Source organism: Dasypus novemcinctus, chromosome 2 (assembly GCF_030445035.2).
Source record: "Dasypus novemcinctus isolate mDasNov1 chromosome 2, mDasNov1.1.hap2, whole genome shotgun sequence".
Lineage (NCBI taxonomy): Eukaryota > Metazoa > Chordata > Mammalia > Cingulata > Dasypodidae > Dasypus > Dasypus novemcinctus.
Genome location: NC_080674.1, coordinates 32,859,948 through 32,884,350, shown reverse-complemented (window position 1 = coordinate 32,884,350; position 24,403 = coordinate 32,859,948).

Below are 24,403 nucleotides of genomic sequence, written 5' to 3'. Positions count from 1 at the left end.
GGAGGGAGAGAGGGAGGGAGAGTAATGAATCCTGTAAGAGAAGGGAGAAACCAGCATTTGCCTGGATGCACAGATGCTCCCAAGAGTTTAGCATGCCTGCAATACAGCCAGTGTCCCAAAACTAACTAGAGTAGGATTATGAAAATCCAGATTCTTCACTGGGGAATTCAATGGGGTATAAACTTTGCAGTAAAATTTATGATTCTGTTCCCTGCTTAATCATCATGAGACTAATAATTCACCTGAAACCATACCTTTGATTGGCTTCTTCTCCCTTTATCCAACCTGTTTCTCCCCAGTCTCTTATCGCATTCTTTTTAGAGCAGCTTTTTGATAAATCACTTGCATGAGAATCCTCATCTCTGAGTTTATTTCAGGGAAACCATTAGAAACTCTTCTTACTATTAGTAAACCATGATCTAACAAAACATATTTAAAGAGAAATGGTTCCTCTAAATCATATGCCAGACCTCCTAAGATATATAATTCTGTAAATAATTCAGTGAGTCCACATCTATTCACATAAAAGTGTGGATGCAATGTTTATAACAATTACTCATGGATATCCTCTTAGTATAACTGATATGATTTTACTTATTATTAGCTTCTTATTAGCCACTGACAAAGGCAACACGAATTATATTCACATCATGATTACTCATTAATAGCACTAATTTAACTTGGCTAAAATTTCCTGAAGAACGTTTTTATATTTATTAATTGCATTCCCAAATTATGTACATTTAACTTCTTTTATTTTTAAAATTATTTTGTCTTATCCTCTTTTACTCATATTGTATAAATGGTTGCTATTATATGCCAGATGAAAGCAATACTATAAGAACTTGTGTCTACTGGATTCATTTATAAAGGTTAAATAAATACAAATTATTCAATAAATATACTAAATTTCTAAATTTACTAATATTTATTATTAATATAATTTTCCATACAAATTTTACATTATTTTCCCTATTTTCCCTTTTCACAAAATAATCTAATGGAACAGAATACATTAAAATATTAGATATTCAAAAGAAATATAACTTCTATTTCACTAAAATTCTACCTTTTTATACTTTCTATTTTTCAGTAGAAAAATTCTTCATTAAGAAGAGCAACAGTTAAAATAGAAACATATCTGAAAAAATATTTGAGGATATCTTATAAGGCACATTAATCAACCTGTTACTGAAAACTTGGAATTCTATGGGTGCCTTATTAAAAAATTCTATTTCAATAATGGATCCAGTATTTTATGAAGAACTCCTTGAATGCACTCATCTTAAATTACTTTTTAGATTAAAAATATTGATGTTATCTAAGTCAAATAAAACTTTGTGACATCAACCATTTGTAAGTTTATTTAAAAGAATTCTAAATTACTTTTATGATGAATTTTTATGATGAATTAAGTTTGCAGTACTAATTCTGCTTTACTGAGTAAGAAGATGATGTTCTGTGGCATCATGAATAGCAAAGGTGGGACCTGAATGTAGGCAAAGCTAAAGGACTCTCAAACCTGTGCTTCTTGTCACTCATGCTACCTTCCTCATAAGAAATAAATAAATGCCTGCTAACGCCAAAATGTAACTCTTTTATAAGGTTAAGAGTAAAATAATTTTAAAAGTACAAGCATGACATAGTAGAATTGCACAGATAATTTAAATGAGATCTCAAGTAGTCTGAGGGGGGCATGGCACTGACTTTGATCTAAAAGGATGATTAGAATTCAAAAGGCAAAGATATGAATTTACATAATCTTTTTTTCAGACAATTTAGTAGATTTTTATTACATTTTTAAAACAGCACACCTCTTCATTTAGTATTTCTAATTCATTCATATGCTGTTGAGGACTGAATAATGCTCTCCCCAAAAGTCAATTCAGGTCCCAATTCCTGGTCCTGTGGATGTGAATTCATTTGTAAACAGACCTTTTAATATGTTAATAGTTGAGATGTACATAAATGGAATGAAGGTGGGCCTTAATCCAACAAGGCTAAAGTACCCATAAGCAAAGGAAATTGGACAAAGAGGAGAAGCCACAAAGGGTAGCAAGAAGCTGAAAGTCAATAGAACTTGAGAGAGAAAGAAGACTCTGCCATGTGCATTGCAATGTGATGGAAATCCAAAAAAAAACCCAAAAGATTGTGGTCAGGCATAAGATACTGACTCCAAAAGGAAGCAAGTCTTTTAATCTTTGAAACCTTGAACCAATAACTTCCTGTTGTTAAGCTAACCCAATTGAATAATATTTGTCTTAGCAGCCAGGAAACTAAAACATATGCTATTACCATCATATTCCATACTCACTCATATGCCCAAAGCTATATTAACAAATATGATCATTAAACCCTAGGTATGAAAATACAAATTTTGAAATTTTAAATTTGTCTACCAAGAGAAAAATCAATCAATAAATTAACTTATAATTATATTATGGAACAAATAATTTAGAGGTACACTTTGAAATAGAGATATATCTCTGTGATACATTATATGCAATAAAGGAAGTTACTGAATAATATTCATAGTATGCATCCACATATGTAGAAAGAAGCTAAACCATCTATTTTTGAACATTTTAAGATTATTAAAATGCACTTTTAAAACACTGGAAGGATACACCACAACCTGTTAAATGTTTTACCTCTGAAGTTGGAAATATGATTATTAGAGATGTTAGAAAGTAGAACAGTGGCTGTGATCATTAACAGAGTTTTCAACTTCTTATTCTCTATAATTTTTAATGATTAAATTTTTGTTTCCTGCTGTCCTATGCTGAATCCTGTTCCCCACAAAGATATATTCAAGTATGAGCCCCTGTCCTGTGGGTGTGAACTCATTTGTAAATAAGATCTTCCAAGATCTTATTTGGATAAAGTCAATTTAAGCCAGCATGGCCCTTAATCAAATATGACTGATATCCTAAGCAGAGGAAATCTGGATGCAGTGAGTCCATAGAAAGAAGAGAAGACAGAAAGAGATAGATGAGTAGTGATATGGAGAGGGTGGACATGGTGGCTACTGATGGTCGGGAGAGGGAAAAAGAGGTATGATGTGGGGGCATTTTCAGGATTTGGAGTTGTCCTAGGTGGTGCTGCAGGGATGGATGCTGGACATTGTGTGTCCTGTTGTGGCCCACTGGGTGGCCTGGGGGATAGTGCTGTCCATGTGCTGCAGCGGTTCTACAGAATGTATTCGCCGGGTGCAGTAGATGTGCCACAATGATGGAAGAGTTTGTTGATGTGGGAGGAGTGGCATGGATGGGGTGGGGGGTATATGGGGACCTCACAATTTTTGAATGTAAAATTTAAAAGAAAATAAAGAAGAGGAAAAAAAGAAAAAAAGAAAAGAAAGAGATAGATGACCCTGTGATGGAGGCAGAAATTGAGCCATTAGCAGAATATTACAGACTTCAGAGAAAACACGGCCTGACACTACCAAGATGTTGAATGTCCAACCTCTAAAACCCTGAGATAATACTTCTTTTGTTTAAGTTAACCAGTTTGTGGTATTTAATATAGCAACCCTGGAAAACCTATGTGTATTCTGGTATTTAACTATTTTAAAAGATCTTAATAGATAAGGCCAGAGGAATATTTCCCCTAGTCTGATAGATTCACTATTTTCTTAGAAAGCAAAGAATTAACACCCCCTACCACCCCCACAATTAACGTAAAATAACATAAAACATTTGTCTGTCTTTATCATCTCTCTAATCTCACCAGAGCCTGCCTGGGAACTTCAGGCAGTTCTGTCTCTATATTAAAGTGTACAATAAATTGTAAAGCTATTTGAGAGTCATTTCTTCTTAACTATCATTCTATAAACTTTGATGACCCAGGAAGAGTCAGCATTTTTTTTTTTACCCCAGTAGTAAAATTTGTGCATTGTCTTTTGAACTATCATTCCTTACTGATTTACTCCTCATAACCTGCTGCATTATCCCCTTTCCACCGACTATGTTTTTGTTTGATCTCTGAAACCACCTTGGTTTATTCATTTTGGGATTTAGTTCAGAGCCTTCAGTTTCATTCAAATCCTGATCTCCATCCAGTAGTCTAAATATGGCTCGTCCTGGTTCAGAGACATAAAAACAAGAACAAAATTATCTGACCACATTTAACCTCTTTCTTCCAAACCCAACATTAGACAAGCTCAACTTGGACCATGAAGAAGCACTTCATAAACAAGAACACCATCCAATCCACAAACAATATACAGGCATATTCTTCTCCCAGTTAATATAGGACTGCTGTTTTACCAATTTCAGCATTAGCTCACTCTACTCCTCATGATGTCTGGATAAAATTTACTAAGATATTCAGACAATTGACAATCTAAAGCAAATAAATGTTTCCATAAATCCTCCCCCAAATCACCTGATTCAAATCTAATGCATATAAAGTACCTTTTGTACTACCCTCTTACTGACATGCCCTATGGTCCTCCACGGTGTGCTATTCAAAAAAACTAATAAACCCAACTCTGCTAAACTATAGGTATGTTTCTGGTAGGCATTGGCTGGAGGATATCAAAAGTCATTAAGAATTTCTCCCATGGAAATATCAAAAATTGCAAGCATCTTAATTTCCTGTCTCTTGTTTGCTTTATTTCTTACTGTCATTTTTGCATTTCCTTACCTCTCTTCTAAAGTTATCTCTGCATTGCTAAAGAAAATTTCCCTTTTTCTCTTTCCTTATCATCTCCATTAATCTTTGCCAAAATGAAGAACTCTGAAAATATTTGGAAGGCAGAGAGGCAGAAGCCTTTATTTTCAGGAGTAGGCGGCAGCCAAATGCCTGGGGAAATGAAAGATTCAGAGCAGTTTCTCTGCCACCTGAGACATTTTGTGGAACATCACAGAGACTCAGAAATGACAGCAGTTTCCATGTCAGTGCTTTAGATGGAGATTTTCACTGTCTCCTTCCATGACCTACCATGACTTTCCATGGCTTTCCACAACTTCCCACACTATTTCCCAGCTCCTCCTATTAAAATCTTTATGCTTAGATTACATAGTGGTTCTGTTTCCATGACTCAAGAAAAAATGATAGCATTAGAAAAGCAGTTAAATTATACTATGCCCACAGAATGAAATACTTCTATAGCAGTTAAACAATATGAGGTAGCCCAGGGAATTCTAGTTGTTCAGGTGAAAATAAACTCAACTGGAAGGAAACACAAACAGCACTGTACCACTTTTGGATGGATATAAAATTATTAACAGTAGTTGCCTCTAGAGAGACTACTGGTGGTGGGATGAACAGAGACATTCACATTTTTCCATGTATATCTCTGCATTGTTTGTATCATTTAGATGAAAGTCCAAATGATGGATTATTATTGTACCCAGAAACAAAAACAAAAAGAACAATATGAAATTCTCTTAAAAAAAAAGTCTGGTCCTCTTTAATTCCATTGCTTGCTGACTTCCAATACCCATGACTAAGACCTCCTCTTGGGTTTTCATCATCTCTAATATCGATTACTCCTCCTGAAAGAGTATATCCCATGATAGCATTCTCCTAACTCACATCCCAAAATTCCACTTAGCCAGTAACATTAACCCACATTTCAACATCACAGAGACCTAGACGACCAATTCCTCCATATTTTTTTCAATTCAGCAACCTTCTTGATTGTTGTCTCTATCTATTCATCTGAACTGCCATTATCAAGAGTTCCTTGATTTCCTTAAACACTTACATTTATTTTTTATCTATGAAATCAATCACCAGATCAATATTTCAATTTAACTCCTCTACTCCTAGATAAGGGACAACACATTCTGCTGGAGAATATAATCTTAACAACTGTTGCTATTTGAAGCTAATCAACTACAACAATAGCTGGCTTCTCAATATACAGTTAGGACTTCAGTTTTCCTTTGTCACATGTCTTTCAATCTTGCCTAATGTAATTCTGAACTTTTATTTTCTCCCTCAGGTATCATGATAAAACCCAATTATTTCATTTCAAAATATTTCCATCATTTATTCTCTGGAAAATGAAAATGTGGCCACCAATGAGACATGCTTATCTTCTCACCACCTTAACAACAACAACAACAAATATATATATGTGTGTGTGTATACAGCAATACAAAATTTCTTTCCTAAAGGGTCGTAGTGTTAACTCATTCTTGCTGCCCCAAGCCAATCTCCACCTTGTTTTTTTTTTTCAGCAATGTTGCTCTGTAGTTTTACTCTCTTCCGTATCTCCTTTAATGATTTTTCCCCTATGCACACTCTAGTGTTTCTCATTGAAGTCATGAATTCCTTTGACTCTAGCTGCCCTTTTAATTACTCTCTAATGACTGGAATGCCTTTACCAAAACTTCTTAAAGGAAAAGAATTGCTTACTTCACTCCTGTATCTCTAACTGACAATCTACTGCAACCTGGTTTGCATCCTGATTAATTCTAAGACTAATAATGATGATAATAACTAATATTTATTGAGTGCTTATTATATTCCAGTGACCATTAAAGCATATTACACGTTTAAATCAGTTGAATCTGTCCAACAGCCCAAAGAGGTATGTACTATTATTATTCTAATTTTCAGAGTTGTAACTGAGACATAGGGAGTTTAGGTGCCTTGCCCAAGTCACATTTCCAAGATCTGATTGAACAGAGTTTTAAACAGAAATGGTCCACTCCAGGATCTAACATCTTATTACACCATCTTTTACTATTCTCTATTGAAAATATTTATCTTCTAAATAGGAAGGAGATTATAATTGGTCAGAGACTCACAGAAAATGGTGATATTTTATTTTTAAGATATATAAAACACTCTGTATATAAAAACACAATTTGCCTATGATGAATTTTAAAACATAAGTTCCAATGGATGATTAGAGAGTCAGAGGCTCACTTCTCTCCCAGAAAAATAGCTAGATGACCAGGCATAAACTGCCTGGAGATATGGCCAAGGGCTTAAGACCCTAGGGGAAGGTTAGGCAACACACAGAAGAGAAAGGGGGGAAGGAAAGAAGTCTTGGCTGGCTGGAAATATCCTTAGATTAAAACTGCAGCAGCTGCTGCCGGTGTACATACCCTATCATCAGAGCAAAGAGCAGTGGGTCCTCCATCCCTGGTCAGTGGTTACAGACTGGGGGTTGCAAGGGTCTTCTCCAAGAAAAAAGTGTGTGTGTGTGTGTGGGGGGGACACAGACTCTGGCAAATTCAGATTTTGGCCAGTGAATTTGGAGTGCTGCATCCCCAGAGGTTGACGCTTTCAGGCTAGGTGGGGGCCATAACATCGTTTGCCCTGAAAGCCAGCAGGAAGCTAAAGTTAATCTGCTGTCTCAAACACCAGCCATACTGCCCTAGACTTGTTGCTGAGGATGCAGGAGAACAGGTGTGGTCAGCCAAGGAAGGAGAACAACATCTGAGAAAGTTAGTTTGTGAGGCTTGGCACACTCTCAGGGACATTACTTTGGCACCACCTTGCTGGGTAAGGTTACAGTGAATGATTCCCGCCTAAGGTCTAGGGTCAGAACTGAGAGGTCTCCAAAGAGTGCCATCTGCTGGCAGACCAGGAAAGTGCACAAAAATAAGATAAAATAAATAGAAGAGATAATCAGGTGCCTATACAGCCCCCCTCCCCATAGCCCTTGGAAACATATCTGTACCCCAATGCTGGGTCCTTAGCTCTGGTTTGTGCAGTTAGACAGGGGCAATTCTAAAAATTTAGAACAAGTTGAGCCAAGAATCATAGAAAAGTGGTAGCACACAGCTACTTAACAGTAAATCCCTAGGCAAGAGAGAGAAACTGATCATCAGGGTAAGATCATCATCATAATCAGATGCTTAGACATGAGCAGATGCTGCAGACTGTGGAGATCAGGTGTGGCTCAGGCTGTTGAGCACTCACCTCTCATATGGGAGGTCCCAGGTTCAGTTCCCAGAGAAGGCGAGCAAATCAATGAGCAGATAGACAAGCAAACCTTCTGGGGTGGGGGGGAGGGGGGGGAGGATAAATAAAGAAAAATAAAACTTAAAAAAAAAAAAGGAAGACATGGCTCAGGCAAAGGAACAAATCAAAGCTCCAGATGAGATATGGGACTTGAAACAACTAATTAATTATGTTCATAAACATTTACTAAATGAAATCATGGAGTTGAAAGACAGCATAGCTAAAGAAATTTAAAAAAAAAAACACATAGAAGGGAGATGTGCCTCAAGTGGTTGAACACCTGCTTCCCACATGGTAGTTCCTAGGTTCAATCCCCAACCTCAGTGTCTAAAGTTAAAAAAAAAAGCAACAATGTAGAAGACACTGGGTGAGCAAAAAGAAACATTGGAAAGCTTGAATAGAAAAATAACAGTGTATGGGAATGAAAGATACAATATGTTAGATTAAAAATAATATAGAGATATACAGCAGCAGATTTGAAATCATAGAAGAAATAAACAGTAAGATAGAGAACAGAATCACTGAAATTGAAAAAAGAGAAGAATGTAGAGAGAAAAGAATGGGGAAAAAATGAGCAGGGGCTCATGGATTTGAATGATATTATGAAGCACACCAGCACATACGTTATGGGAGTTTCAGAAGGAGAAGACAAAGGAAGAAGAGCAGAAAGAGTATTTGAGGAAATAGTGTTGAAAATTTTCCAAATATCATGAAAGACAGGAATATGCATGTCCAGGAAACATAGCATACTCCAATCAGAATAAATCCAAATAGAATTACTCTAAGACAAATGATATTCAGAAAGCCAAATACAAAAGATAGAGACAATTCTGAAAGTAGCAAAGGAGAAGTGAAATATCACATACAAGTAATGCCCAGGAAGACAGTGTGGCTCTATCTTCAAAAATCATGTATGTGAGAAGGTAGTGGAATGATATAATTAAGGTATTGAAGGAGAAAAATTATCAAACAAAAATTATCTGGCAAAACTCTCCTTCAAATATGACAGTGCATTTAAAATATTCACAGATAAATAGATACTACAAAAGAGTGTAAATAAAAATACCACTCTGCAAGAATCACTAAAGGGGGTTCAGCAGCCAAAAAAGAAAAGACAGGAGAGAGAGGCTTGGAGGAGCATGTAAAAGTGAAGACTATCAGAAAGGGTAACCCAAAGTGTAAAAATACAAAAATAAGATATGATAAATGAAAACCAAAGGATAAAATAGTTGAAGTAAATAATGCCTTTGCAGTAATAACATTGAATGTTAATAGATTAAACTTCCCAAACAAAAGACATAGGCAAACTGAATGGATAAATAAAACGAGCCATCCATATGCTATCTACAAGAGAATAACCTTAGACCCAAGGATGCAAATAGGCTGAAAGTGAAATGTTGGAAAAAGATATTTCATGCAATCTGTAACTAAAATAGAGGAGGGATAGCTGTACTGGTGTTAGACAAATCAGGGTTTAGACACAAAAAATGTTAGAAGAGATGTAGAAGGCCATTATATATTAATAAAATGGACAATCAACTAGGAAGGAGTAACAATCATAAATATCTATGCACCTAACAGGGTACCCCAAAATAGATGAGGCAAACTCTGACAAAACTGAAAGGAAAAGTAGACACATCTACATTAATAGTGGGAGACTTCAATATGCCAGTCAAATCAATAGATAGAAAAACTACACAGAAGATCAACAACAATTAAACAGAGAACTTGAATAACATGATAAATGAACTAGACCTGACAGACATTTACAGAACATTGCACCCCAAGTCAAGAGATTATATAATCTTCTCAAGTGCTCAGTTATTTTTCTTCAGGATACACCACATATTGGGCCACAACCTGGCTTTCAATAAATTCAAGAAGATTGAAATTATACAAACCACCTTATCTGATAATAATGGAATGAAGCTTGAAATCATAATAGGCAGGAAATGTGAAAGTTTGCAAATATGTGGAGGCTAACAGCAAACTCTTAAACAATCAATGGGTCAAAGAAGAAATTGTAAGATGAATCAGTAGATAGCTCAAAACAAATGAAAATGAGAATCAGAATACAACTTATCAGAATTTATGGGCTACAGGGAAGGAAGTGCTGAAAGGAAATTTATAGTCCTAAATGCTTACATTAAGAAAAGAATACAGAGCTAAAATCAGAGACCTAAATAAACACCTGGAAGAAATAAAAAATTAACAGTTAACCAGTCCCAAAGCAAGCAGAAAGAACAAATAGCAAAGATTAGAGCAGAAATAAGTGAAATTGAGAACAAAAAAGCAATAGAGAAAATAAAACCAAAAGATCATTCATTGAGAACATCAATAAAATTAGCAAACCCTTAGCTAGATTAACAAAGGAAAAAAAGAGAGATGATGCAAATAAAAGCAGTAATGAAAGAAGGGACATTATGACTGACCCCACAAAAAACAAGAAAAAAAAAAGATAAGAGGATATTACGAGAAACTGAATGACAAAATAAAAAAATAGACAATCTAGATGAAATGGACAAACTCCTAGATAGGCAAAACAACCTACACTGACTCTACAAGAAATTCAGGAACTCCACAAACCTATCACAAGTGATACATTTTAAGAAGAATTAGTGCTAATCATGTTTAAACTCCTCCAAAACTTGAAAAGGAGGGAAAATTATCCAACATGTCATATGAAACCAACATCACCATAATACCAAAGTCAGATAAAGATAGTATAAGAAAAGAAAATTACAGACTGAACTCTAATGAACATAGATTCAATAGTTGTCAACAAAATACTTGAAAATTGAATCCAACAGTATAATAAAAGAATTATATACCACAATCAATTGGATTTTATTCCTGGTATGTAAGGGTGGTTCAGCACTAAAAAAGTCAATTAAAATAATATACCACATTAACAATTTGAAGGAAAAATACACGATCATCTTTTTTTTTAAATTAATTTATTTATTTATCTCCCCTTTCCCCCCACCCCGGTTGTCTGTTCTCTGTGTCTATTTGCTGTGTCTTCTTTTTTGTCTGCTTCTGTTGTTGTCAACGGCATGGGATTCTGTGTTTCTTTTTGTTGCATTATCTTGTTGTGTCAGTTGACATTCCTAGGCAGGCTGCACTTTCTTTTGTGTTGGGCAGTTCTCCTTATGGGGCGCACTCCCCGCGCATGGGGCTCCCCTACATGGGGGACACCCCTGCGTGGCTCAGCACTCTTTGCATGCATCAGCACTGCGCATGGGTCAAGGAGGCCCGGGGTTTGAACCGTTGACCTCCCATGTGGCAGACGGGCGCCCTAACCACTGGGCCAAGTCCGCTTCCCACGATCATCCTGATTGATGCAGAAAAGGCATTTGACAAGATCCAGCATCCTTTCCTTATTAAAAACAAAAACCAAACAAAAAACTTTGAAAGCTAGAAATAGAAGGAAAATTCATCAGCATTACAAAGGGTATATAAGAAATTCCCAAAGACAACATAACACTCAATTGGAAGAGTTTGAAAGCTTTCCTCTAAGATCTAGAACAAGGCAAGGATGACCACTGTCACCACTGATATTCAACAGGGTGCTAGAAGTTCTAGCTAGAGCTATTAGGCAAGAAATGGAAATAAAAGTCATCCAAATGGCTCAATATTTACAATAACTTGATACTCTATTTAGAAAATTGAAATATCTACAACAAAGTTATTATTAGAGGTAGCAAATATTTTTGTAACATCAAAGTGGCAGGATACAAGATTAATATGCAAAAAGCAGTAGCATTATCTATAACTAGTAATGAGCAAGCTGAGGAGGAAATCAAGAAAAATTCTATTTATGACAGCAAGAAAAAAGACTCAAATATCTAGGAATTAATTTAACAAGGAATGTAAAGTATATGTTGTTTAAATTTACCAAAGGGTGCCAACACAAAGTACTAAAGATGTGTTGGCTTTACCAAAGGGGTTTATTTGGGCTAAAAGCTTACAATTCCAAGACTGTTTAAAGTCCAACTCAAGGCATCAGAAGAGGTAATTTCTCACCAAAGTCACCTGCCATGTGCTGAAGCAAGATGGCTTCTGAACTCTGCTCAGGTTTCAGCCTTTCCCTCCAGGCTCACTCTTTCCTCTTGAACTCCATTGTCTTATGTCTTGAGGCTTTGTGCTTAAGTGATCCCGTAGTTCTCTCTCCTATAGCATAGTGCTTGTTTCTTTCAGGGCCTTCTGTATAGTCTCAGCTGTTCTGCTCTCTTCCCATTTTCAACTGTAAGCTATCAGGAAATGGCTCATCTTTCCTGGGGACCTCAGCTGTTTAAGCCTTCTCCTTTCTGTCACATGATAGGATAAAAAATGACAGAGCTCTCTCTTCCTGTATCTGTTTCAGTCAGTCTTTCTCTGTGTTTCAATTTATATCAGACCCAACAAGGACCCAAGTTGAGTTATGCCTTACTAACATAACCCAATCAAAAGCCCTAAATCGAACTTATCAAATAATTTAATCAAAGGCCCTTCAGCTGAATTTAGTGCAATCAAAGGGTATCACACCCAAATGAATAGGTTAGCTTACAAACAATTTGTCTTTTTTTTTTTAGGAATCATAAAATGATCTCTAACTGCCATGTCTGTATTCAGAAAACTGCAAAACACTGCTTAAAGAAATCAAACATGACCTAAACAAATGAAAAGTGATTCTGCATATGAGGTTTAAAAGACTAAACATTACAGAGATGTCAATTCTATCCAAACTGATTTATGAATTTAACACAATACCAATCAAAATTCCAACAACCCACTTTTCTGAAATAGAATAGTCAATTACCAAACCTACTTGGAAGGCAAAAGGATCCAGAATAGCCAAAAACATCCTAGGAATGAGGAGTGAAGCTGGAGGACTCATGCTTCCTTATCTTGAAGTGTATTATAAAGTTACAGTGGTCAAAACAGCATGGCATTGGCATAAAAATAGACACATTGAACAATGGAATCAAACTGAGAGTTCAGAAATAGACCTTCACCTCTATGGTCTACTGATTTTCAGTAAACCTACCAAGTCCACTCTTCTGGGGAAAGAACAGTCTTTTCAACAAATGATCCTGGGAGAACTGAATATTCATAACCAAAGAAATGTAAAATGACACCTATCTCACTCCCTATATAAGAATCAACTCAACATGGATCAAAAACCTAAACATAAAATCAAGACCATAAAACTCCTAGAAGATAGTACAAGGAAACATCATCAAGATCTTGTAGTAGGTGGGGGTCTCTTAAACCTTACACTCAAAGTATAAGAAACAAAAGAAAAAATCGATTGATGGGACCTCCTCAGATTTAAACACTTCTATGTCTCAAAGGACTTTATGAAGAGAGTAAAAGGCAGCTGATTCAATGGGAGAAAATATTTGGAAATCATACATTTGACAAGGGTCTAATATCCATCATATATAAAAAGATCCTCCAAACAACAATAAAAAGACAAATGACTCAATTTAAAAAGGGGCAAAATACCTGAAGAGACATGTTTCTAAAGAAGAAATATAAATGGTGAAAAAATACATGAAAAAATATTCAATAGCACTGATTATTGTGAAAATGCAAATCAAAGCTATTTCAGAACTACTAAAAAGGTCACAACTGAAAACAAAAAACTAGGGAAGCAGATGTGGCTCAATCGACTGGGCACCTGTCTACCATATGTGAACCCCTGGGTTTGCGACCCAGGGCCTCCTTGTGAAGGCAAGCTGGCCTGTGCCCACGAGGAGCTGACAGCCATGCCTATGGAGAGCTGGCACAGCAAGATGTTGCACCAAAGGGAGACAAGCAGACACAGAAGAATGTGAGCAAATGGACACAGAGAGCAGACAGCAAGCAAGCCACAAGGGGGGAGGAAATAAATAAATTAATTAATTAATTTAGAAAACCAGAAAACTACAAGTTCTGGAGAGAATGTGGAGAGGAATGCTGATTCTCTGTTGGTGGAAATGTAGAATGATATATCTGCCATGGAAATCTGTTTGGCAGTTCCTAAGGAAGTTAGATACAGATCTACCATGTGATCTGGCAATACCAGTAGGCATATACCCAGAAGATCTGAGAGCAGGTACATGAATAGACATCTGCACACCAATGTTCATAGTTTGGCATTATTCACAATTATCAAAAGATGGAAACAACCCAAGTGTCCATCAGCTGACAAATGGATAAACAAACTGTTGTGTATATATATACATGATGGAATAGTATTCAGATGTAAAAAGAAATGAAGCTATGAAACATAGGATAACATGGATGAACCTGGAAGACATTATGCTGAATGAAGCAAGCATAACACTTTGTTATTATGATCTAAATGTATTAAGCATACTCATGGAGTTAATACCTGAAATATGTCACCAGGAAAAAGAATGTTTAGAGAAAAGGAAGCTGAAGTTTAATCTCTGCAGAATTGGTAAAAAGGTTGTTTGATTTGGAAATGAATAGAAACGGTGAAAGCACATCATATGGTTTGTAACTAGTAGTGCCAACATATGAGTAAGACAGTAGTTGAAAGGGAGAGCCTAAAGATGTCTATAATACTAGAAGGAAAGTTAAAATTGAAATATGGGACTGTATAGCCTAGTTAACTTTCTTGTGAAAAATTAATATGATTAATAAGGCATACATAAGAATGTTCTTCTCTGAAACAGAAAAAAATGTATAGTGATGTTACGAGAGATCAATACCAGGGTGATAATTGTGCAAAAATTAAAAAAAACAAAACTATGGACAGTAGTGTACAGTAATATATTAATAATATTCCATCAATAATAAAAAAGGAAGCATACTAAATGAAAGAAACTAGACCAAAAGTATTACATATTGTTTGACTCCATTGACGTAAAATACAAATACACATAATCACAGAGATGGAAATAGATTAGCAGTTACATATGGCTGGGGAAGGATAGAGAGATTGTGAAGTGACTTCTAAGGGGTAGGGCTTGTTGGGTTTTTGTTTGTTTTTCTTGTTTGTCATTTTCTTTTCTTTTTTTTTTTAGAGTAATGCAAGTGCTCTAATATTAATTGAAGTGATGAATGCACAACTCTGTGATTATACCAAATGCCATTGATTGGATACCTTAGATGAATCATATGGTTTATGAAAATGTTTCAATAAAATTGATTCTTAAAAAGTAAATTCAGCACAGTGGTCAACTACAGAATCAACCCTCAGGTCTTAACTGGTACTTTTGCCTTTGATCTGTATCTTGTTTTTTTAACTTTCCCCATGGAAATACTTACATATCTCAAAGGATATCAGTAGGATGATCATTGATGCTCAGTGAAACATCATATTCAAGCAAACATCTGAGGTGGGAAATGTCCCAGGGCAATTATATTAATAAACAAAATCTAGATATTACCCATGTTGCCTCTTTCTCTCTACCTAATGGTAAAAAGGTATATCACCTGAAAATAGTAGATTCCTTCAGTCCACTAAACAGGAATGGCTCACTAGAAAATTAGGACTACTTTGTCAAATATGTGGCAAATATTAGGTGACTTTCAACAAATTATCAGGTATTCTGGTAGATTTTATTACTTTCCCAAGTGCTGAAAAATTATGCATCAATGTTGAAATCCAGTGAGAACTACTTTTTGCTTCTTTTGTCTCAACAATTACAACCTTTCTATGGACACATATAAATCAAACAACCACAAGGAAAGAATTCACAAGTAGGAGGATTTTCTGCAGCATTTTTCAGATAATACGTAAGCTCCCCAAGAACAGACATATGAATTATCTTCTGGAGAGTTTGGTGTGATGTTAGCACAATTTACTTCAACAAAACACAATAATATATTATCTGATCTGCTTTCCACAGGGTAGGAAAAATGATTGTACATCAGCACCAGGTGTCCCAAGCAGCATTCGGGGATTTTTCTAAGGAACTAAAATAATAATGTTTTTTAAGGGACACATATCACTTCAATTCACCAACAAAAAGTAGACTGCTATGATTTACTCTTTCCAGGTGATACTGTAAATTGAGAAACTCTTATTATGGAATTTTTAATTTTCCTATGCTAACATTGGTTTCCAGAAACAAATATGGTGTATTCTCAGCCTGGGATTCTGTTCTCTCAGTTATTCATATAAGCCAGATTTTTTTTTTTTTTTTTTTGTCATTCACACATCAATCTAAATATTATCTCCTTAAAGAAGCCTTTCTTTACCATCCATATTTCCAACTTTTTTCTTCATTAGCATTTACAATTTAAGAGAGAAGTAACTTTTCCATCTTTATATTTTATCTTCAGTGCCTAGAATAATGTTTGGCACAAAATATATGCTGAACATTGATTTGGCAAATTAATGAATAATCTGAATCACATTTTTTTGTGTGGCATTGAATCTGGATTTCATAAAATGTTTATAAAATAATGAAAAAACGTTGTTCAGATTGCCTTTCCCAATAAAGACTGCTCAAGTAAATTAAATATTTATAGGATATTCATTGTGCAAGAATGAGAAAGGACTCTGGGAACTATATACAATTGCCAGGATTGTCAGGAATCCAACAATGGCCTAATTAAAAAAAAAACAAAAACAACAAAACTATCATGCAAAGGTTTTATCCCTTTGCATGTGTCTATTATACAAAGAGCTTTATTTTTCAATCATGAGTCTTAATTAAAATATATATTTTCACTAAAGAATTCAAGTCTAAATTTTGCACAGCATACTGTAATATAAGATACAAAGCCTAAATTTAACATGTTGATATGATAAACGATCAGGCTCTTTGCTGATAATGAAAATATCAGAATTAAAAGTAATTAAATATTTCCATTTTTTATTTTTTAAAAGATTTCCATTAATATATTATAACCTACATTATGCACAGTTGGGTAAAGTAATATGCGTATACCTCAGATTAAAGACAGGAAATGTGGTTATGATTTAGCAGTAGATTTTTCTTATACCCCATCCAATTTTTTTAACTGCTCCGCAAATGTCTATAGGAATTTGGGTACTGAATCCAAAATTAGAACTTATGTCTTCTCTTACACAGTGTGGCAATTTGATAATATTTATGAATTCCAAAAAGATATATTAATATAATATGTTCGTAAACTGGTCTGTTTCTTTGGGTGTGATACCCTTTTCTGTATTAGAGTCAACTGAGATGCCTTTGATTAATTTATGTTAAGATTAGGGCTTTGTTGTCATTAAGGTGACTCAGTTTGTGTCCGTACGCCCTTGGTGGGCTATATAAATGGATGCTCAGTCAAGAACATGGAAGTAGATATACAAAGAAGGTAGACAGAAGAGAGACAGCTCCATAGACACGGCAGAGCCCCCAGGAAAAGAAATGAGCCAGTCACCTGATAGTTTACAGCTGATCTAGTGAAGAGACTAGAGCAGCTGAACCTGGAAAGAAATGCACCCCAGGAAGATTAGCCCTATGCCAGCCTACAGCTGAGATTGGAAGAAGCTGGACCCAAGGAGCCTTAAGAGGGAAAAGGCTGAAGCTTCAGAGATGTCACCCACAATCTTGCTTCAACATGTGGTACCTCTTGTGGCACCTTGAGTTGAACTCTTTAGGGACTTGTAACTATAAGCTTTTACTCCGAATAAATCCCCTTTATAAAAGCCAACAGATTGCTGGTACTTAGCATCAGCACCCATTTGGCTGACTAATACACAGTTTGCAAGATGTCTTCATCTTCCAAGAAGTCAGTAAATAAATCATTTAGCCACGCAAAATGTGCTCATACCTCTTCTCTTCTTGTTAGCTTGACAGAAAAAAAACAAAACAAAAATAAAAACTTACATATTCCTTTTGGCTACTCCTTTGGTTCCACATAGTAAATGAAAAACTATTGATGCAATTTATACAGCGTTTATTGAGGGATTCATGGATCAGGCAGCACCACTTTCAGAAAGTAGAGGAAAGCTCCCAGAGAGTGTAGAAAGGAGAAATTCATATAGGAGGAATGTGCAAGCAAGTGAGGAAATGTTCTGATTGTCTGATAATAGGTTTCCATTTTACTTTGGCTATACTTTCAGGCATCATTTCTATAACTGGTTACTAGAGAGGGTTCTCTGAATGTGTAGGGTATTTTACTTAGGGAGGGTCTTACAGATGGGGAGCAGGTGGTTGTTTAGGAATGAGGAAGTTAGTTGGTGATCATTGATAAAGATCTAGCTGTATTTAAATTTGGCCTTCTGTGCAAGTCAGACATTTACGGGAAATAGAAACTTGCATAGGTTTTTAAATTTTGATGACATGGGGCTTAACAGAAGCAACAATATGATGGACCTGCTAGATTTTATTTATCAATACGCGCCCCCCCCCCCCTTTTGGTCCAGCCCTGGTCCAGTACTGAGATCAAAATTTAAAGCATTAGTGCCACTTTCAGTTACCATCTGCTGATTTCAGATAGCTCTCGAAGGTGATAGACTCTAGGTTACACATGGCGAGGAGGTGGTCATTTTTGTTCCCATCAGGCTTCTCTCATTCTAGGTAGATGAACACTACTTGAAGAGATGGCTGGGTACAGCCGTTTAAAGCTTTTGAGAGGATACAGTGCACAAAGGAGACTATTGTGAGTAATAAAATGTCCAATGTTTGGAGTATGCTTCTGCACTAAGGACCCCAAAACCCAAACCAAATGAATTCAAAGACATCAAAACATAATCCTGAAGAAATTACTTGCCTGAAGCATGTTTCACTATTTCCTGTAACTGCATTTCTACTTCCCCGGAAGTGTTTATCCAGGTATAGTAAGAGGTATTGATAACAGCACAAATTCCTCCTTGTTCAGCCAGCAAGTAGTCAAGTGCAATCTATTATCTTAGAATAATTTTAGCTAAAAAATCTAAGGATTTTTCTTGTGCAGCAATAGCTTCTGCAGTGGACTCCACAGCTTCTCCTACTATTATAAATAAATTTCTGGTCATATTCCTATTTATGTTAACACCTAAACAAGGAAATAAGAGTGCAAGGAAAAATGCTCATCCAACATCGGTGATACCCTAGGCTATACACATTTGTCTCAATGTAAAGTAAGTGAGGTAGTCCAGTGTGAAACTTTTGATTTGCTATAAATTTCAAAGGAAACAACTAAGAGCCATCCTCACTGTCCTGACTTAGGCCAACTGTTGATACATAGAAATATTTGAGCCTAACTGATAACATGTATTACTTTAACTTGGTCCTTTAAAATACTCAAGTTATTTATCATTGTTTGGGACTTATTAACATAAATACAACATATTTCATGGACTTTAGGGTCTCTTAAGCCCAGCTGTTTTGCAAAGACATTGATGCTAAGCTGTCAACTTCAGCCTGGAGGACCTGAAGAGCATGGAGAGTGGTGTTAAAGCTCTCCTTCATAACCTTACCATATATCCATGACAGCTTGCTCCAGAGCAGGTGTTCCCAGGGAAGGCATGATGATGTGCATGAAAGAGTAGAACCGTGTATTGGAGTAGGGCTAGGGATTAGGCCTATTAACCCTATTTAATCAAATTGAAGCTTGGTATGCAAAAAATTGTAAGTTAGTTTTCTGACTAGCACTTTGGGTAGACATTACATGCACCATCACAGAATCCATACCAGCCGTGACAGTTTGAGATTATTTTTGTGAATCCCAAGAGGAGAAAGATTACATTGTAAACTAATCTATTTCTCTGGGTGTGATACCCTTTGATTGTATCAAATTCAGTGAAGGGCCCTAATTAAGTATACTTTATGAAATCAGTTTAGGGCTTCTGACTGGGCTACCTCAGTAAGGTGCCTCCTTGGTGGACTGATATAAACAGACACTCAAGAAGACACTTGGGAAGAGAGAGAGCTCTGTCATTTTTGATACTGTGCCTCTGGAGAGAGATGAACCATTCATCTGATAGTTTGCAGGTCACCTTGGGAGGAGAGCTGAGACTGATATAGAAGGCCCGGAAAGACACAAGATCTATGTCAGGAGAGAGAAGAAACCCTGAGAGAAGAACCCCATGTCAGCCTGCAGCTAAGAGAGAGGAAGCCCAGAGGGGAAGGCTTTGAACCGTTGCATTTATCAGTGACCACCTTGCTTCAACATGTGGCAACTCAAAATGGTGAGAAAGCAACCTTGAGTTGACTCTTTAGGGCCTGTAACCATAAACTTTTATCCCAAATCAATACCCTTTTTAAAAGTCAACAGATTTCTGATATTTGCATCACACCCTGCCAGAAGACTAATACACCAATTTACAAGTAAGTAACAAAACCATGCAGTTTTCTGCAGTTCACAAAGGAGATGCAAAATAGCTCAAATAAAGAACAGGAGCAGAATCTGATGACACACAGTCATGAGCTATAATTTAGCCTTAAAATAAACTTTCTCTATAGTCACCATCCCTCAAAGAGATTATTCTTAATCATAAAATAAGGCTGGTTTAATTAGATTTGGCCTGATTATTTACATAGATTCATCAAGAAAGACAATTTACCATATAGGCTTTTTTACAGCTTGCTTTGTTGGTAGTTTTCATAAGGGACTCCTGATTGTATTTTTAAAAGCCTCTCAAGGTTATAAAGCCAAGCCAAGAACTCAACACCCGATTTCACTTGCACTCTGTAAAAATAACTTTTCTTTACTAACATGTAAAGCTGGGAACCCTGCTGCCAGGTCCTAAATCAGTTTTTCCAAGAGGGTTTTGTAAGCATTGGCTCCATAAAATCAACCTTAGTTCCTTAAAAGTGCCTGGTCACATGTGTTTTAATGAGCATCATTCTCAAACATGACATTCCAGTCAAAACCTTGGTTATCTAATTCATATTGCCAATTATGTCTCTTAACAAGAAGGACATATCCTGACTGAACCTAAGTAAATATTTATTTTGCCATGAAAATAAGAATATTCAATAAGAGTTTCTAAATTAGGCAGGGAAAAAAAGATGAATGTTTTATGATTTAAAGATAGCTTAAGAGAAAAGGGTAAGGGATTCCATGTATCTAGAAATTAGAACATTAAAATATAAACAATGATTTAAATAAAACTATAATCATTCCTTATCAGGTCATTCAATCTTAGGTAGCGAGTCCTTTTTCTGCTTAATCTTGTGTTAGCAATCTCATGACCTATCAGCTTCTTCAATATTATTCTGGAATCTTGATATAGTCCAGTGTATGTATGTTCTCATAGTTATTTATGCAATGTCAATAGAAGCCTGTGCCCCAGGGTTCCTGGCATAGTCCCTTCCATGGTTCCTGAGACAATCCTTGTGTTGAGAACAAAGCACATGCTCTGTAGCTGATTGCAAGTGTTTTCAGGGAAATTGCCTATAGATGGACAAAAGTCTTAAAACAGCCATGGCCACTATTTAAAAATGGCTGCTGCTGCCTTCCAGACTCCTCTCTGCCCCATGCCCCAACTCCACCCCATGACTCAGGACCAAGGACAGTGTTCCAGCTCAGGTGTGGCTTCTGCTGGTCAACCTCTACCTCTTGTATTCTTTGAGTCCTGGATGAGCTCCCTCTAACCAGCACCCTGCCCATATCTCCTTAGTTGAGTCCTTACCCTTCTTTTCTCAAGACTCAACTCAAACATCACCACCTCTGAGATGTTCTCTGGGGACTGGTATTGATCTTTCTCTTCCCTTCCCAGGTGCTAGAGTCATAGTTCTTTCTGAATTTCCATATCTGCTTTCTGCCATAAAAGATGTAATGTTAGTGTTCACATGCATATGCACTCACACACGTGTGGGTGAATGATTTTGCATGTGCACACACAAACACACATTAGATGGAGTGGTTGACTTCTCTTATTGATTGCTCTCCCTCAGTGCACCTGGCATATAGTAGATATTTGGTGACTGTTTCTGGAGAGAAAATGGAGGTTTGTTTATGTAGACTTGTCAGATTCTACCGTTTAAAGTGACAAATTTTATTTAAAATTTTAGGAAACGTATTTTTCCTTCAGTCCAGGTGAGTGAAATAAAATCTACTTTTTTTATTTCACTGTTTTGCAAAAGTGAACGTTCTTCATCAAAAAAAAAAAAGTTAGAGAATAAAATTTAGTTGTTTCCGTGACATAACATTTTTAAAGAATAACTGAAATTATGACCAATATTACTGTTATCTAATCTCAGACACATCAGTACGAGGACATCTCATGGACAGAGAGGACAATGATGAATTGCTAAGAACATTATACAGTTTCTTAAATGTTTATATTATTAACATTTTACTCATACAAATTTAACCAACAGAAGTTTACAAAATCCTATTTTTTTTGACAACCCTTCCCTTGCAACTCATAACATATCAAATAAACCTAGTTCCAGCTACTTTCTTTTACAAGGTAAAAGAACAAATCCTTTGTGATTTTCCAGGAGATCTCTGGAAGATCCCAAAGACAGTATAAGATCAATAAGATGCCATTTAGGATTTAATTTAGGGAAGGTAAAAAGTCACAAAGTTTTCAGGTTTGAACATTTTGTCAAATAGGAAAATGGGTCACTGTAAAACAATATTTTGTGCCGTAATTAGCTAAAGTGATAATAAAAGAGTATATAGCAGCTAATGTGGTTATAAAAAAGGATTCAGTTCTTTTAAAAGTGAAAAAGAAAAACTTATTTTCTAAAGCAATAAAGGTCAATAAAGTCAATGTAAATATCAATACGGATATTATTCTGATAAGACATAGAATCTTTGCTTTCTAGGCAGATTATTCAGATGGTTAAGAAAAACCGTTCACAACGTTTTACTAAGAGCAGGCCAATAATCCATGAAAACTTTTGTCATTTTAACAGAGAAAACCAAATTCTTGTCTTCCATGAGAATATTGCCTAATAAGAAAACTTTTAAAAATCTCATAAGCCTAACAAATGTTAAGTACAGTTCCTTTGTCACAAGTCTTTTACAACTTTCTCTATCCATTTGTTTTGTCCTACATGTTCCCACTTCTCATTCTGGGACAACCAGGCATTCTTCTTTAGGACAAAACAACCTTTTTTCCTTAATAAAACATATCTTTCCTAATTTGCAATCCTGCATAACTTAAGTTCCCAAAAATATCTTTTCAAGTAAACATTCCACAAAACACGATTCTTAAAATAAAGTTTGTCAAAATAATAACTCAATTTGGTTAAACACTCATTTACATTTTTCATCATCTTAAAGATCTAATAGCTACAATGCTCATTTTATCAGCAAACCGGTATAAATTTAGGAAGAACATGCCCAAGTAGAATAAAATTGTGATTGTATTATACTTAGCATTTATAATTCAGAAAGAATAGCTGTTTCTATTTATTTAAAGATATTAAACTAGTCCTGTTTGTCAAAGTTTTATCTGAATATGAGAACTTTATTTCTTTGAAACATTTGGTTTTAGTTCTAAAATACTTTTTTTCCATTGGGAATATTAGAAGTTTGTTTTTTTTTTACTTTCCAAGGCTTTAGGAGTAATACATTATATACAAGCATTTATTTATGAGCTCTTTTAAGGAATTTTATAAGTTAATTTGATAATACCATCCAGAGGTAGGAAAATACCATACATCAAACATATAGACAGACACAAATAGAGAGTATATAGCTTTAATTCAAAAATTTCAACCATGAGTTAGACATAAAAACAGAAACAGAGAAAACAGAAATTTAAAACTCACTAACTGATATAAGCTACTTTTAGATTCTTGCAATTTCTTAGTGGACTCCGAGTAACAATTAAATGGCATCTCATTTGGCCTAATTCTGGAGCACTTTTTCTCAAGTACACCTCTGAGAGAGAAATTTGTCTCATTGGAACTTTCTCCACAAAGGCTATTACAACTCCAGATTATCTTTAGTGAGATTTTGCTATTTGGTAAGATAGGCACAGCTCCAGTCCCATAATTTTGAACATGTAATGTACTGAGGTGCCAGAGACTGGAGAATCAAAGCTTTCATAGTTTGAGGATCCCATTTTTATCATTTCACTTCTTAACTTCTGTACAGGGTAAAGAAACCAGTAGTAGTAAAAAATAAAACTGCAGACTGAACCAAGGGCTAGGAATTTGAGTCTTTTCATCAATCAAATTGGCCCACTAATCTGCACAAAGCTCTTTTTTACCTTGTGCACAGGACAAAGAAACCAGCAACAGAAAATATGAAACTGAAGATTACACCAAAAGGCTTGGGCTTAGATTTTGAACCTTCTTGTCAATCAAGATTTCCCTGCTAACCTTTGATCTCAAAACTAGTGAGACCAGACAGCTGGGACACGAAGAGTGGAGCTCGAATGCTAGAGGCACTCACCCATGATTCTTGGTAAGTTCTCTGCCCTATTTACTGGTTGTGATCTTGCTCTGATACATGTTTCTGCTTTCATCATGTCTAACACACCTGTAAACATGCCCTGCGGTTCACTCCCTAGACCAGATGCCATTGGATATTGTCAGTGACACAAATTAGGACTAAGTTCACTGCATTCCTTGGCGTCAGGTAAATTTCTATTTGTCTTTGAGGGACCAGTGCT